Genomic DNA, 3,354 nt, shown 5'->3' with positions numbered 1-3,354 from the left:
TTTACGCCCGAAAAAAGGACGATTGGTGTGTTCAACAACAGCACCGCGTTCATGTAAAAGTGAGTGTTTTTGGTGTTGGCAAGAAAACCGTGCAAAACACGACCCTCTAAGGCACGGTTTTCATTCACTTTCAAATGNGCACGCACGCACGCACGCACGCACGCACGCACGCACACACTCCTTCCTCTGTTACATTTCTGCTTCCCGTTCTTCACCCAATTCACAGTCTATTTATAGCTACAATGGCATTTTTATGGTGCGTGTAGAGTATCATGTCTGTATCCTTTTAGGGGAAGATCGTCTCACTAATTGTTGGGCTTATTTTCCTGGTGCATTGGGAAGATGGTTAATGGATTACCAAAATCAAAATCCTGGGATTGAAGGCACGAGTATACGTCGTAAAATAATTCAGAAAATACATGGTCTGGAAAGTGGAATCAGGCTCAAGAAGCGCTCAATTTCAATTGGTGTTCGAAGGGACTTCCAAAATAAATAGCACCTCACGGGGGTCGTAAAGTTGTTCTCAGAAAACAGGGATCCTCACGTGCGAACCACGATGCAAGGGCAACAACCACAAATTCCACAGTACGAGAAGCACGCAAGGAAAAACGATCCATGAATCTAAATATTGACTCAGGATCTTGTTTTGGTTGGTTGGATTTAGGTCTAAAACCTTGGTGCCCTTTTGCACAAAGCCCTTGAAGTTCCAACGAAGAATAATTTCACACCTGTTGCAAAGTGGTAATTGTTGAGCTATCGCATCTTCAGCCCCAAAAAGTCAGAGTTTTATCAACATTGGAGAATTTGAGGAAGAATTCAACAGAATGGAGCGGCACTTCTTGTGAGTGCAGATGGACCAATGATGAGAGCTTTATATCCAATATATAATCCCTTCAATTTGAAGGATTGTTTGTAGAAGAGACTTGATTTCATGGTCAATGCCAAATTGACCAGCCAATTATTTGGTTTGTCAGGACCTATTTGTCTGCTGCATAACCCTTTCTTTCAGTCAATGGTCGAATGCAGGACATAAATGATTTAGCCTGTTATTCTACAGATCGTGGCTAAGATATGCCTCAAAATCTATTATGGTCACTTTTGGGATACGGAAGTGATTCCTCCCAGCATCAACAACAATAAAGCAGCGCCAAAATGAGCGGGAATTTCAAACGACTAAGGGTAACGGACTCGACATAATGGCAACATTTTCCTTAACCACGTTGAAGGATCTAGGAGGCAGCATCCAATTCAATGTCAAGATATCGTCTTCTATGATGGCGTACACGGCGAGATGGGCAAGTTAGCTAAGCGACCGCAAAGGGTGTCAATTTTCTGCTTGAAAAACGACCTTAGGGGCTCCCAAGATGTCCGTCAAAGTTGAAGAGACCAGCGAGGACATGATTTATGGTCTTGACCACAAAAAGGGGCAATATGCAGACATCTTCTTTTTCACGGTCTTTGCAGCGTCTTGTCCGAGATTGAGTGTTGCCATGTTGCCATGTACGTACTCGTATGTATCCATGAATTTTGAGGTTGTGACCACGACGACGGAGAATGGAATCTGTCGGTCAGGATTCATGACTTTTCCTGCTGAGCTTATGGCCGACCATAAACGCCAATCCAAACCAACAGGTCCAGCCGAATCTGTCTTGGATCGATATTAATTACATCCCATAGAATGTGATTAATTGTAACAATGATGAAGACTGGGGTTGTTTTTGGTTGATTGGGCTCTATGATCATGATATTTGTCACTCCTACGTATCTCGATATCAAAGTTCTTGGAGTTGGTTCAAAAGTTTCCATTTATCAAATCCTCGCCTTGGAGTCGCAATCAGTTGGGAGTTAAAATCAAAACACACACACACACACACACACACAATGGATTCGAATTCCCACCATCTGATCACGGAAACCTTATTAATCATACTTGATCCGATCTCATTCGCCTTTGTTCTCCCAAATGTGGCCCCATCCGCAACACTTTTTTCTCTGCCAATGAATTTTTGAGTTGAATAGAACTAACTCATCAAGGGATTACCATTTGCCAATCAGAAGAAAAGTCTTCCATTCGCGAGGAGTGAGAAAAAGGGTGCCAATCACTTGATTGGCAATAATGATCCAGAAGATGACCTGCAATTTGCAATCAGACGCCACGCATAATTCATATTAATGAACGGAGATGGACCGAAATGATTGGCAATAAGTGTTGAAATCCGAGACTCATTCCATTCATTAAATCGTATGCTCAAGTTCATTTGACAGACCACCTTGTTCGTGCCAAAAGGCTCTTGACAAAGTTTTAAAACGAAATCTTACTTCATTAGTATTCATAGACGCGCACATTAGGCTCAAGCACGTGGGCATTTTGAAAGGTGCAAGTACATTCCATAACCATAACATCATTAATAAAGCATAGCATGGATGGCAATTCTCGTAAAAATCAAATCAACATTCAGCTTCAAACTGTTTCCAACAGGCCCTCCAAGCACGAGCATGTCAGCGTAAAGAGTTATTTCAATGATGTTCAAAATAACACCTTGTTTACTCTGAATAAGGCTCGAGGAAAGACCGATCTTGATGGATGGTTGGACTGACTACCTTTTTTAGGGTTGGGCTGGCAGTCTGGTTTGATTCGCACTTAACTATGGCGCTAAACTTCCCGGCTATTGTTTTTTGGGCATGCAGTCAAGACACCGACTTCAATGGACTTTGATGATGATGCATTTCGAGCAATGGCTCAATTAGACCGCATACAAGCCTATTTGAGCGACCATTGTAATCACAGAAAAGAATACATCCCCGACCTTGCTCAATCAAACAACATTCAATTATTCCTCCAAGAGCCACGCTTAGCTACGTTGGCAGGAGGCTTCATAAGACAACATGAATTCAACGAACCCATAATTATCTTGTACCATTTTTGATGTGACATGGACGATTACGAGGCCATCTTCTCCGATGTTACATGAGCTGCGTAGATACAAAATCCCATGGCGTGCCATTCACCCATATTTCATTAATTTATCAAGTGCTGAGACGCCGACAAAAGGCGATGATGAGTTTTGTCAAGAGATCAATTGGCGTGGGAGATTTGATCCAAAAGTGCCATTTTACCTTTGAACGTGTCAAATACGGTTGCCACGCACTCCAAAGACATGTCGGCGTAAATAAGTGCACAATGCAAAACACAATCTAAGAGCAAGGAATATGTGCTATTCGTCGCCAAGAGTTTGTTAACTGGATAGATGGTTGGAGCGGAGTTTTTCACAAAGTCCAGCGTGACAAAAAATGTTGCATGGAAAGAGGCGAGATCAAATGAATGGAGCGTAAAGATTGGAGGACGGCATATTC

The 3,354-nt window shown here is 42.4% G+C and overlaps 1 protein-coding gene across 1 annotated transcript in view; it reads right to left on the bottom strand.

Annotated features, from left to right (window-relative positions):
* Positions 1 to 3,354, bottom strand: part of LOC131877724 (venom allergen 5-like) — a gene marked incomplete at its 3' end in the record, with an annotated part of 11,642 nt that overhangs the window by 843 nt on the left and 7,445 nt on the right.

This window comes from Tigriopus californicus, chromosome 1, assembly GCF_007210705.1.
Source record: "Tigriopus californicus strain San Diego chromosome 1, Tcal_SD_v2.1, whole genome shotgun sequence".
In the NCBI taxonomy this organism is placed as follows: Eukaryota; Metazoa; Arthropoda; class Copepoda; order Harpacticoida; family Harpacticidae; genus Tigriopus; species Tigriopus californicus.
The sequence above is the reverse complement of the archived record's forward strand: the minus strand, read 5'-3'. Positions and strand labels throughout refer to the sequence as shown.